Consider the following 13,274-nt stretch of genomic DNA (forward strand, 5'->3'; position numbering starts at 1 on the left):
TTCCAGACCAATAAACTTTTGGAGAAAAATTGGAAATGCACTACGAAAAATCATTAAGCTGAGAAATTCCGCTGCTCCTGGGTTTTGATTTGGAGGAAATAAATAACCCTGGACTTCTCTTACAGCTTATATTTTACAAGTTTGGCCCTGGTGAAACAGAATCTCTCATACTGCTGTATCGATGACACAGCAATGACAATGCTGTCTAAATGCTTTGGTCCCATAGATGGAAACTGTTTCATGGAGTCCTTTTAGGTAACAGGAAGGTTTTCCTTCAACACTGGCAAAAAGTATTAACGTGCTGACAGGAAGCAAGGTACGATTCAGCAGTCATTCAAGTCATGACTTTGTTATAGTTTGAGATAGCTTTAAAATCACTTAGTCGAATAAAACTCTAAAGTACTGTAACTGCCAGGTTGCTTTATCTAATTTATGAACCAGAGGCAAAGGAGTCAACAATAACCCTCCATTTGCCATTATTAGATTAGCTATTACTGAAACCACGGAAAGTATATAAGCCTTTACTTTGTGCTCACTTGAATTCAGTCATTAATCTTTGATGGAACTTTCATTTAACCAAATGCCCTTGTTTACAACAATAAGCATGCCCAGTCTTTTGTGTTCAGAATTTGATATGGTCATTTTAGAGCATGTCACCCACAATGACTTGGTAAAGTTATAGACTATTCATTTGGGTTCCGCCAAACGTTTCCCAGTCATCCCTGTCTGGATCCTGTTTTGCTTTCCAGCTTTCAAAAAAGACATTTTTAGGTTTGAGAGTCTTCTATTTTTTTTCAAGAATATAACCAGACATTAACAAACATGAAACTACTCGTAGCAGCTCCATAAAATTGATTTTTTTCAAAATTATGTAAGCATCTGGTGGTCTGAAAATGTTTCATACCTGATATTTAAAAGATATTTGACTATTGCCAAAAAGGAATTGATTCCCCCATGCCGTTTCGCTTGTGGATTCTGTCATATGCCACTGGGTTTGCAGCTCACAGACTGGGGAGGGAGATGGACTTGGATTTCTCCCTCAACTTTCATTTGCGTGTCTTAGACCTGGAACCTGCACTTAGGAAGGCTCAGTAACTGTTAGCTCTAACTACCGTTTTGTAGTTCCTCGTTGTGCAATCGACTTGGTAATAGTACTTACAGTATGTACATCAGCTATTGTCGTTACGATGAGCATTCGTACTTGTCCGCTTTCAAAAATTTGTTGATTTGAATAATACTTTATTGGTTCTAAAGTAGGTTGTGTACAAGAAATGCTTTCACCTTTCCAGGAATTAGAGCCGGTATCTTGGCCATGACTAAAAGGGACAAGGAACGTAGTTACTATTTTGCACCTGACCGCATATACAACTTGAGGGTATAGCATGAAGGTAGATATCTCAGATGCTGATCGTAGCTCATAAGCAAAACCCATATCCCAGAGGCGTATTGCTTACATAGCACTTATAAGATGCATTTTTTTTTATTAACTTGAGTATTTCTTATATACATTTCGAGTGTTATTCCCTTTCCCGGTTTCCGGGCAAACATCCCCCTCCCCCCTCCCCTTCCTTATGGGTGTTCCCCTCCCAACCCTCCCCCCATTGCCGCCCTCCCCCCATAGACTAGTTCACTGGGGGTTCAGTCTTAGCAGGACCCAGGGCTTCCCCTTCCACTGGTGCTTATAAGATGCATTTTTATTCTCCTTCATTTACAGCGACATTTAAAACTGAGATAATGGATGTTTTAGGTATATGGGCTAGAAATATATTGCATGTCCATTAAAAAGGAATACTATGGACCATTCATTGTTAGCTTCCACGTCTGTCAAACTTCTATCCACGTTGTCACGTGTGATTAAAATTTACATACATGTTTTATGAATAGTGAGGGTGACTGTAGGTAAATCTACACAGTTTTTTACCCAGTTTCCTTTAGTCCCGTAGCCGTGAAAGGAGCAGCAGTACGCTGGGTTGGGAGATCTGTTTGCTGACATTGTCCTTGACATTGACGTGCCCTTCGTCTGTCTTGGAGAGGGCACTGGGAATCAGGACACTTACATGGCTCTTATGGTCTGGAGTGATTTTTCTTCTTTCTGTTGGCTTGAGTAAGGAGTCACAGAAGAACAAAAACTTCTTTAAGCTATGACAGTTTAGCAAGAATAAACGTGTCTATGGTGTTAGCATAGTGCAAAATAAGATAGCATTTAATACCATCTCTGCATCAGCATCATAGTGACAGTGCCCTCATTGAGTCAGAAATTGAGGACTTTCTGAGACACACCATCTGGCAAAATACGGAAGGCCAGTTTTGTGCCAATCGAAAAAGCTGTGTCAGATCCAACTTTTGTGTATTTTGCATATTATTAGATGGCTTGGAAAATGTTTATCACTTTTTAATTACAAGGGACTAAGCGGTTTTAGTGCCCCAAAGAAAATACCAGAACCCCAAAGGTAGAACAATTACCAAGTAGATCATAAGGTGCAGCCTTTAACCTTGAGCTCACACAAGATATAAGGACAGCCTTGTCCCAGGGTCTTTTTTAGAAGAGTCACAATGTGACATGTCCTGAGTCTGTCTGAATGGAGTTGCAGACCACAGTCTTCCTGTTATTCTGATGGTTGCCCAGCTCCTTCCTCCTGCGGCATGGCTAGCCCTTGGAAGCACATGCCAAGAAATCAACTTGCTTCTGCATCTTGGTCTATCATGTAAGCTGTGGTCTGTCATGTTCATTAAAATGAAAATTTGTTGAATGGAATTTGCCCGACTGGCAGAATAGTTTAAATGTCAGATGTTGTTAGGCCTGGATATAAATATTATGTTTCTATTGTTAATTAATTGCAGTGCCTTAGTACCAGTGATCCAAAATCCAATTTAGTCTGCAATAGGCCTGTGGACAAGGGCCAGAGATAATGAATGCAGAGGGAAAATGTATTCAGACTTTCCATTGTATTTATCAATGTCCTCTTAGAAAAATGGCAAATTCCAGTGTGTCACTGAAGTTCAAGAGGTGCCAAACAGGACAAAATGAAGACTCATGGTCTTTGGAAACCACTCCTGTGTTACCGTTGAGCCTGCTCACTGCTTCTACTGTGTCTGTCTTGGCGTCAGAATTCCAAAGAGGTCCTTCTCTGTTCCCTTTCCTTTTGTCCCCTCTCATCGCCCCTGCCCCATCTGTCATTATGTTTGAAGCTTACGTCAGAGTCAGAGGTAGCAGAGGGGCGAGTAACCCTGTGCTCATGCGTGTCTGAATGGTATTTCCCTCTCTCCATTGCTGTATACCCTTCCTCTCTTCTGCTTTTTCATCCCATGTTCTGGTCCCCAAGCTCAGCGGCCTATCTGTCAAGTCTGTCTCTGTTTGTTAAGATCGTTTTGATTCCAAATTGAGCTGGAGGCTGAATAACACCCAGAATAATGCTGGTAGAATTGCCTGCCTCAGAACCGGGGAGCCGAAATCTTGCTGCCGGTGCCCAGACTTCCAAACTGATGTTATTGCCAAGCCACAAGCCAGCAGGTTTTGACTGCCATCCGCAACCAATATTTTGTCGACTGCTTGCTGTGAATGTGGCATCTTACCCTGCCACCTCCATGGGTTCCAGAGGCAAATGGGTGTGCCAGGCAGAGGAGGGCTAATTAAGACTTTGGAAGGCAGGACTGATGTGGTCCAGTGGTCAGGGGCCCTCATTTAGTTCCTGGCGTCCTGCTCCATGCCAGCCTTCCTCTGCCCTTGTGATTATGCAGGGCAAGAAGCAGAGAAGGGAAGATGAACTTTGGTCTGCTTTGAGGGTCCCTGTCCAACAGTGTCTGTCAGATTAAAAATGAGAGGGAACGAAGCCAGAGAATCTTCCAGATGGAGAGTTCAGAGGAGGGCACAACCAGACTCCCTTACCCGATGACGTAGCTGGGCCATTTGAGCCCTTGGCCAGGAACCAGTTGTTGCGCAGACTGTTTCCTGGGCCTGAAGTGGAACAGGTATCAGGAACTCAGGGAGGGTGCAGTTCAACGGGCTATGTACAAGCTCTTTGGGGGAGGTGCAACCCGTACCCCAGGGCTTTTTTAGTCTAAGAGATGTAGGCTCCCTCTTCTTGGGCTTTGGAGGTTAGAGTTGGCAAGTGAAGAAACAAAATGGGGAGTTGGCAATCTGCACATTTCCAATTTCTCCTATGCAGAAAAGATGACTCTAAGAAGAGGTTACAGGCCTGGCAAGAGCAGTGACCATTTGCCCTCGGACTGAGTCATATGTGGAAGCAGATGTGGGCAGCAGGGGCTTGCTGAGATCATAGCACTGACAGCCACTCTTTCTGCCTCTTGGTTACATAGCTTTCTAACTGATTTTGATATGCCTTATAATGTAACCAGTATGGGGATCTGAGGAGAAGTATTTACACTAAGGTTTAAGAAATGCCAGGAAGGTAACAAATGAGGGTAAACACTGAATGTCTAGTTGGGCACCTTTAAAAACATTCTTTTAAGCTTGTATCTGCATACGTACCCTCAGTTTTTCCTAAAGATGAACCTCTTTTTCTTGAATTCAGACTAGTAGAGTTTTGGGGGAGAGCTGTGGCTACTGGGAGCAGGGCTATTTGACTTGAAATGTCATCCCGGTCCAGGAAAACATACTGGGGGTATGTTAGGGCACCCTTGTGCAAATGTCACATTGTCACATTGTCTCCTTCAGAGATTAGCCCAGTATGTTCTAGTCCTGTCTGGTGGTCAGACAAACTCATTGACCCCTCCATTTTCATGGCACCAGCCCAGCTCAGGTCATGCTCCCCGAGATTTCATGGAATTTGATCTGCCTGGAATTCCGTAAACCTTGAGGTGGTAATTATTGACTGCCTGGCATTCTGCTCCTCAGATGTCACCTAATGATTTTTCAGATCTCAGTCTGCATGGCAAATTTACTTTTGAGATGTCTAGCAAATACAACAGTATCGAACAGGTGTGGTAAGGTTGGTGTGTATGTGTGTGTGTGTGTGTGTGTGTGTGTTTGTGTGTGTGTGTGTGTGTGTGTGTGTGTGTGTGTATGTTGCACGCATTGGTATATGCCTCAGGCAAAGGAGGTCAGGCTTTAACAGAGAGAGAGAGAGATTTCTGTTTTATGAAACTCTGAAATATAAAATAGGAGTGGATGAAATCAAGAGGTAAATCCTCAAAGCAACCATAGCTTTAGAATTCCGAATCATTGTGTACTAGCAATAGCGAAAACACACTTCGCTATTAAGCAAGCTTTGCTGAGTGCCTGTTCCTTGCCAGGCCCTCTTTAGAAGACACAGCTGCACCAAAGAGCAAGTCACTTTGAAGTTACGAATCTGAGTAAGGCCTTCCGCTTATTTTTCACAACAGAAGGTAAATCACAAAGGTAAAGGCTATTCTGAACCCCAAGGTATGCCCAAGTTTTGCATAGTGAATATATAGATACTAATACAATTTCTAATACAATTTCTAAGACTATGTAGGAGAAAATGTTAGGTTTAGGGGCCTTGGTGTTATTTCTTGCGAGTGTGTAAGTCACTATGCAGACTGTCAAATAACTCCATGTATTTAAAAATATTCATTTATCATCAGGTGGTTTAACCAGACCTGCTTTCCAACTGCCTGGTTTTTACCGATATGTAGAAAAAGGTTTGAGAAAGTGGTTTAAGAATCTTCTCTTGGCTGAAAATTGGCTATCATTTGAAAGACTGTTGCAGTAATTTGTCTGCAGTAACAGCTCACTGAATGTAGCATAAAAATGAAAATGAGCCCTGAATTTATTCAGTGTCTTCGCTGTTGTACCTGAATGCACAGCCTCTTTCCTAGCTACGGAGATAATTGTTACAGACTTAAAGGTCAATAACCAATCCCTCAACATGGCAGTTAAGTCGGGTGAAGGCTGCAGAATTTGACGGCAGAGCAAAAGCCTCTGTTCCAGGGAACTTTGCCTTATGTAAGGTGCAGCTGGATGGTTCTTAGAAACAGCTTTCAAATAAGCCTGTCTGTGTACTTGGGAAGGCTATTTCTTTAAATTCAGATCAGTTTGTATGGGATCTGGGGGCTGGGCCGTGAACTGAGGGGCTTGGGGGTTTGTAAAGCTGTGAGAAAACACCAAGATAAATCAGTCTGTTATTGGCTTGTTCTATTTGGTTCCATGCTTCTTTCTTTGAAGAGCAGCTGAAGCCCAAACCTATTTGGATTCATTTAAATCTAATTTATATCTTGCAGAAGGTCATCTGAAGGGTGTGGACACTGTCTGCTCTGGAACAGAGTGTGGCGAGATTAGGCTGGGGGTGAGTGGCTGGTAGAGCCGCCTTGCAGCTGGAGGGGAGAATGTTTACCTGGTGGTGCAAGTAGGTCCTTGGATTTGGGAGTTAAAAGAAAGAGAAGGCTGATTTTGAAAAGTGATTCCTGGCTTTTGTCTATAGATAGGTATTTGGAGCAAGAACTTTTGCATTCTGACTTGCTCCTCTTTCACACACACACACACACACACACACACACACACACACACACACACATTTTCAGGCACAAAAAATGTTATAAAAGCTGTACATAGGATGCACTTGCCTTTGTGTATTCACCAAGTATTTTACTGGATGATTATGGATGTTGGGATAAAGTCTGGGGCTTACAAAGCACAAGGCAGGCAGGTTTGAACAACAGTAGGTATAGATTTTAAATAACATAATATGTGATTAAGATCAGAAAATAATATAAGTACACAGAACATGGCCTATATTCATCACCATACATTGCAGGGAAGATCAAAGCTGGTTAAGACAGCCTCCCACCACTAGTCCCTAAAGGGAAGCTGCCACGAAGATGAGTTTTAAAGCTTATCTCATAAAAAAAAAAAGGTTTTGTTTATTTATTTGTGTGTTCACATGTAATGTGTGCGTATGCCTGTAGGGGCACATGTATCATGGCATGCTTGTGGAAGTCAGAGGGTAGCCTGCAGGGATTGGTTGGTTCTCTCCTTCCATTGTGGAGGTTCGAGGATCAAACTCAGGATGTTTGGTTTGGCAGCAAGTGCCTTTACCTGCCAAGTTAGCTCTCCAGCCCCTTCCAACATAGTTTTAAAACCCTGCTTTCCCCAAAGAAAAGGTGAGAAGAGAGCGCTCACCGCATGGTGGCTACCAAATGCTGAATGCCGAGGATTAGTGAGTTGCCCAAGCATGCTTGCTCCAGCACAGCCATGCAGCCCATGTGACAGTGCAGTGTGATGAACCGTCACTCCCCCTGGAGGTGCGCATGCCTCTGTTGGGAGAGGGGGTGTGCAGTGTCAATGGCATTGTGTGAATGTTGATCCTTCTCCCTCAAAAGTGTAACTTTGGCCCTGCCGGGGACACACACCTTTGTGTTTTGGGGAGCCTCAAGTTCCAGGGAGAAGCCTCAAGTTCCAGGGAGAAGCCACATGTATTATAGCAAAAATATTAGGTAATCGTAGGGATTGCTGATAATTATGTGGCCAAAGGAGGCTCTGTATGATTCTGGGCTCTAGCTCTCGAGTCTTCAAGTGAGGAAAGGCATTGTGGTATTCCGTAAAGCCATTCTCCTGCACTCTCAGAATTCCTCATCTGTAGAAACCAGAGAGATAATCAGAAATGACTTTTGCAAGTTAAACATTTTTGAGTGATTTGTTATGTAGCAATAGGCAAATAATATATACTTCTTCAATTATTACTAACTTCAAGCTTGACTAATACTAAGTCATTTCTGTTAGCTCGGTTGTGCTTCCTGTTATACTTAGAGTATAGTTTCCCCCCATATTTAATTTTCAAGCCTTCTTAATGTATTTCTTATAAAAATCAAATTACAAGATTTAAAACAATATTATTTGGAAAAAAATGTTTTACTAGTTGTTTCTGTTCCAGATAGGGCAGCTACTGATATGGCTTACCTTTGGGAAACGATGTGTCTCATATTCTGTGTTCACCAAGCGTCCCTTCACTTCCTTTTCCTCCCCTTTCCACCTTCTTCAGAGAATTCATTAGCTTCTTTTATATTGTTTTCTTCACCAGCTGGCAAATTTCTATTTATTTGGTAATCAGTATCTTATGTTTTTGAAATGTGAAATGGAAACCTGGATATGGGCAGGTTTTACCCCTAGCGCTCAGGAGGCTGAGAAAGGAGTCCTTGGGGTTAGGGACCAACTCTGAGGTATATAGTGAGGTCTCCTTCTCAGGAGAAAACCAAGCAAGCCAAAGGGAAACAGGGAATATATACAAATGGTTTTGAAAATTCATGTTTTCATAAAAATGTTCAGGTATACACAAGAAAAATAAAAAAAAATGACTGTAAAACTCTTTCCTCAGACTAATCCCTTCATGTTTTCCCTGTTATATCTACCACCACTCCCAAGACAAAGAACCCGACTTCTCTATTAGACCTTTCTTTGCTTTCAGTTTTAGATTTTCCTTCTAATTATATTATATTGCCAAGCAACCTAGTATTTATTTTTGTCCTTTTGAAATGTATGCAAATGGAACAATACTGAGAAAGACCTTCTGTGACTTGCTTTCACACCATCCTGTTAATACTGATGACAGTTCCACCAGCTTTTCTGATTTGTACAATGTTTGTTTGGAAGACTGTAAACATTTTATTGTGCTGCTTTGACATAGGTTGTATGTTGCACTTTGCCATTTTGTCCCGGGTGTTTGTTCTTAGGCAGTTGTTGTTGTTGTTGTTTTTTGTTTTTTGGGTTTTTTTTTGTTTTTTTTTTTTTTTTTTTCGGAGCTGGGGACTGAACCCAGGTTCTTGCGCTTGCTAGGCAAGCGCTCTACCACTGAACTAAATCCCCAACAGTTGTTTTTTTTATTTTTATTATTTTATTTTATTTTTTTATGAATGTTGTGAGCATGGTGTGAGAGTTTGTGGTTATGTAGGAAATGTTAGCTAACTTTAGCAGGTTCATCAGATATATAACATTAATTAATACTCTGACTTCCCCCTAAGCTACTCGCTTCCCATGTTCTTAGCTGCATTCGATTTGCAAAGCTTAAGCGTTGGTTGCCATCATCTGTGTTGGTTAGTTTACGTCAACTTGACACAGGCTGGAGTCATTTGAAAGGAGGGACCCTTAATTGAAAACAGCCTCATAAGATCCCAGTGGAGGGCACTTTCTTAATTAGTGATTGATGGTAGAGGGACCAGCCCATTATGGTGTTGCTACTCCTGGGCTGGCGATCCTGGGTTCTATAAGAAATCAGGGTGAGCAAGTCCTGAGGAGCAAGCCAGGAAGCAGCACCCATCCATAGTTTCTGCATCAGGTCCTGCCTCCTGGTTCCTGCAGTGTTTGACTTCCTGTTTTGACTTCCTTCAATGATGAAGTATAAGCTGGATAAATCTTTGGGTTTTCATCACAGCAACTGTAATCCTGACTAAGACGACACCACTGATGTTTCCTTCTTTTTTATAACCAGAATTATGATTATTTCTTTAAATTTGAGTTATGATCGGTATTCATTATTAGGTAGCTTCCTGAACTTTCTCTGGTCATTCTTTATGTCTGATATGAATTTCTCTGTTTTAAACTATATCTTATGTATTTTTCCAAAGTGAACTCCTGTAAACAGAAAACAATAGTTTTTTAACCTGACTAATTTCTCTACCATTTTTGATTAATAGCATAAATATAGTTTATTGAATTTAACAATTCGGTGTTAAATTCCTGTTCCAGCATCAGTGCCTTGTTTTTATTTTTATGGATGGGTAATGTGTCCTTTTGTGGATGTCTTTGTTTCCTTTTCTGATTGAGTTCATGGTTGCCATTCTGTTTTGGGTCATTTGACCGCATCTAAGTTTTGATTTTTTTTTTAATTCTTTACCATAAGATTTTGATGCGCTTTTGAAGAGGACTCATAGCTTTCATTCTAGAAAATCTATATGCATTGTCGTTTTATGTTGGTCTTTCTCTTTTACACTTGTAATTCTCTATTTTGCTTATATTTGAAATAGAAAGGGAGACCATAAATCTGCCACATTTCACAGAAGGAAAAATAAAGTTCCATTTATTCTAACCCAAATTATGATTTCCCACCCCTATTATGTTCTATGGAACCAGGAAGAACATGAGAAAATTGTGATACTATTCTATGGAGCCGCCTGTGTTAATATTCTAAGGGTTATAGCATTGCTTATGACTATGGCCTATCCTTTGGTGGTCATCTGTGAGTGGTAAATAATTCTTTGGTAGAGTTGAGGAATGTGGAGGGAAATCGTCCAGGAAGACCTAATTAGAGCCATCACTTAGAATATTGAAGCAGGAAAAAAAATAACTCAACTTGTGCAAGTTTGGGATGAATGTGAACCTAGCTAAGAAGATGAGAAGAGACAGTATTTTCACAGAGCAACTCTGTGGACAATGGTGATGCGCCACAGCCTCCGAAACATCATCACTTCTCAAGAGTCGTCATTTCGAAGTGTTGTCACAGACGCCACTGTGTGGTGCGTGGGCAGTGTGACTTGGTGAATGGGAAGTTAACAATTAACGACCTGATTTGCAATACGAGGTTGTAGCTTCTGCTCTCCTGTGGGTTTCTCCTAAAAGAAGGCCGCATCCTTTCCAAAGAAAGGGAGGCTGTGCATGCCTGGGCATCTGCCACCCTCCCACCCCCCATGGGCAACAATGCTAAGCTGAACTCCAGGCCCGTGTGCCTTGTATGAATGGAATACTATTCCTGGACTAAAATATCTTGTGGCAAGTGGAAATCAGCTGTAGAAAAAGATAACAGGACTAAGAGCATAAATGCTCGTTTATGTTAACATGTTAACACGTGCTGTCCTGATGTTTAATATGCCTTCCAACCCCACAGTTTATAAGCCATTCCTTGCTGAGATGTTCACATCCCAAAAGGTTTGGCGATAGATTCGGTGAGGTTTGTATGATACAGTGTGCTAATTCTGTTTGTAACGGTGTTAGCCAGTCTTCCATTGTTAATAATACAATACAGAAGATGGATCAGTTATAAACACCTAAAAGGTTGGTTTGGACAGTGGTTCTGAAGGTACAGGATCTAGGGGCTGCATCTGGTAATGGTGTTCTCATGGCAGAACACCAACACTGTTTTACAAATCATCACATACCAGGAGACAGGGAGTGTGGATGTGTGTGGACATATACATGATTACATGTATTTCACAAAAGTTTTAACAGATCATACTCCTCTTGCAACACATACACACTCACACACATGTATGCATGCATGCACACACACACACACATTTATACTCTGTCTCTTATCATGGCTGTGTGATCTCTTTCTTTCTCTCTATGAAGCCATCAGGATTCAAAATTCAATCCTGAAGCCTAGTGATTCACACCTAATGATTTCTCAGTGTCCTCCCCTCTAACCAGATGCAGATTAAATTTTCATTCTCTTCATGTCTCATGGTAGAAACTCAATTTTGACACATAAAGCATTGGAAGACATTAAAACACGTTTGGGCCGCTATGAGGGACAAGTTTTGTCAATGGCATATCTAGCTAGCACAACCTACCAGTTGAAAAACATGGACAGGGAACATGGCGCTTTACTTTCAAATGCCTTAATCTTTTGTTTTTATCTCCTTGCAGCTTTGAAGCCCAGCAAAGAAGGGAAATCCACTGAGAAGAGTCTGGAAAGGTAAGTGTATTTATTACACGGCCTTGACAAACATTGCCTTTTCCACATTGATTTTTCTTTTATTCAGAGATTTAAAGACTTGGATTAAAGATACAGCTGACAGGACAACTTCCTTAGCCACCTGCTCATCCCCCTCATAGGCAGAAGTGCTGAGCAATAGTTAGCGGAGCGCCGGCGCAAATAAAATGATGTGCTGAGGGTGGCCAAATGCGATTGCGTGTTTGCTGACTTTTGCTTTCCTTCCAGCAGTTAAGACGTTCCAATAGTGCTAAGTTTACTAAGATTAATGCTCGATGGAGAAAGAATGCACTGGTACCACTCCTGGTCAATATTTAAATAAAACCAGCTGGCCAAACAAAGCATTTAAAATAAGATGCAGAGCGGCCTTTCAATCGGGTTGGATGAGGTTTATCCCAGAAGTGAGTTGTGTGGTTGAGTAGAGAAGCTGGTCTTCTATCATGGCGACCACCTTCCAGTTTGGTGGGGCTGATTACCTTCCAGCCAGTCGCGCTGGAACCTTCCTAAGCAAGTTGCAGGAGGTGAACTTCCAAGCTCGAAGCAAAAGGGAGAAATAGCAGCTCAGTCTCCTGTGAAACATTACGGTTGAGTTGGTTTTTACATGGAAAAAATGTAATTGTTTCATTTTTGTAGGTATATTTATAAGCATACCTCTGTACAGCAGTGTTCTTTGATTCATTGTTTAATTTCTGTTCTGCATGAAGTATTTTAATTTAGAGAATTCACTCTGAGGAATTATAGGGCTGTGCTTTCATCAAGAGTCTTTGGAGGCCAAGGTGAAATATGCCATAATTTTACGTTTGTTTTCATCATCGATTATGTTTTTGACAATTTTAGTTTTTTTTTCTGTCATTTTTATTATAGTAATTATGACTGTGACCACTTTGGTTAAAGTTGAAAAGCCAATTTGATTTACTTTCTATTTTAAGTTATTTTTAACTTTATGACAAACTTGAGTTTTTAATGTTCATTCTGGGAGTAAAGTATAGTTTTACAAAGAAATTAGAAAAATCTCTTTTGAGTCATTAAAACGTTACACATAAGAACTGTTCAGAGGATTTACTTTAAGGTGACCAGGTTCTGGTGCATAGACCCTGCTGTCTTGGAATGTTGATGTAGTAGGTGACCATCGTGAAAAAAATGCAGATGACTCTCATTTTCATATATACTCGTCACCACCCTGCATCCATGAGCCATTTCTGGGCTATTGTAGCATTTAGTCCCATGGGCTCACAACTTCCTGGAGTTATAGATGGTATAGCCATCTTGAGGACTTTGTAATTAGACAGTATGCTCCCATTCCTTTAGAGAAGGGGGCGTTTCCACAATGTGTTCATTGTCTTAGTGAGAATTCTTTGGTGGGATGGTAGTCTGGAGTCAGACTTGGTTTTGTCCTACTTTAGTTAGTGGACCATGAACAAATGAGTCATTCTCTTTGAGTGTTTATTCTCTTACCTGTCTGTGAAATGAAGATGAAAAGATTTATTCTGCCTCATATGGTTGTTGTGCAAGAGAGTGTCCTGCTCCATGATGAACAGATGTCAACTGGTGCTGCTGCGGCTGTTACTGTCATTTCCTTCTCATCTTCCTCGTCTTCCTCTTCCTTGCCCTCCTCCACTTCTTCCTCCTCCTCTTCCTCATGAGCAGAAGCAG

The 13,274-nt window shown here is 41.3% G+C and overlaps 1 protein-coding gene across 12 annotated transcripts in view; it reads left to right on the forward strand.

Annotated features, from left to right (window-relative positions):
- The window catches only part of Fhit (fragile histidine triad diadenosine triphosphatase), a 1,549,291-nt gene that overhangs the window by 21,586 nt on the left and 1,514,431 nt on the right, over nt 1-13,274 (forward strand). For all 12 annotated transcript variants that reach the window (NR_197208.1, NR_197207.1, NR_197206.1 and 9 more), the window contains 1 exon segment: nt 11,555-11,603. The gene's annotated coding sequence lies outside the window, so the exon portion shown is untranslated.

Source organism: Rattus norvegicus, chromosome 15 (assembly GCF_021556685.1).
Source record: "Rattus norvegicus strain SHRSP/BbbUtx chromosome 15, alternate assembly SHRSP_T2T, whole genome shotgun sequence".
Lineage (NCBI taxonomy): Eukaryota > Metazoa > Chordata > Mammalia > Rodentia > Muridae > Rattus > Rattus norvegicus.